Raw genomic sequence first — 279 nt, forward strand, 5'->3', positions numbered from 1 at the left:
GTCAATTTCTAATCTCGATTCAAAAGTAAGTGAAGGGACTCAAAGATGAATGATATTGATATGAACGATATTCAAAGGTAAATTAGCACTTTTAGGTTATTCCATCTATATCTCATTTCATTTTTGCTTCATTTCTTTTAAAGAATCTAGTTTTAAAATCAAAGGTAAACCAGAGCTTTGTCACCAAGCTTTTACAAATACGAACGTTTTTTGGTATTAATGTTTATATGAAAGCTAGTATGAAAACATGGTTGCATATGTTTTTCCGCATGCAATGTT

The sequence above is a fragment of the Penaeus monodon genome, chromosome 20, assembly GCF_015228065.2.
Source record: "Penaeus monodon isolate SGIC_2016 chromosome 20, NSTDA_Pmon_1, whole genome shotgun sequence".
In the NCBI taxonomy this organism is placed as follows: domain Eukaryota; kingdom Metazoa; phylum Arthropoda; class Malacostraca; order Decapoda; family Penaeidae; genus Penaeus; species Penaeus monodon.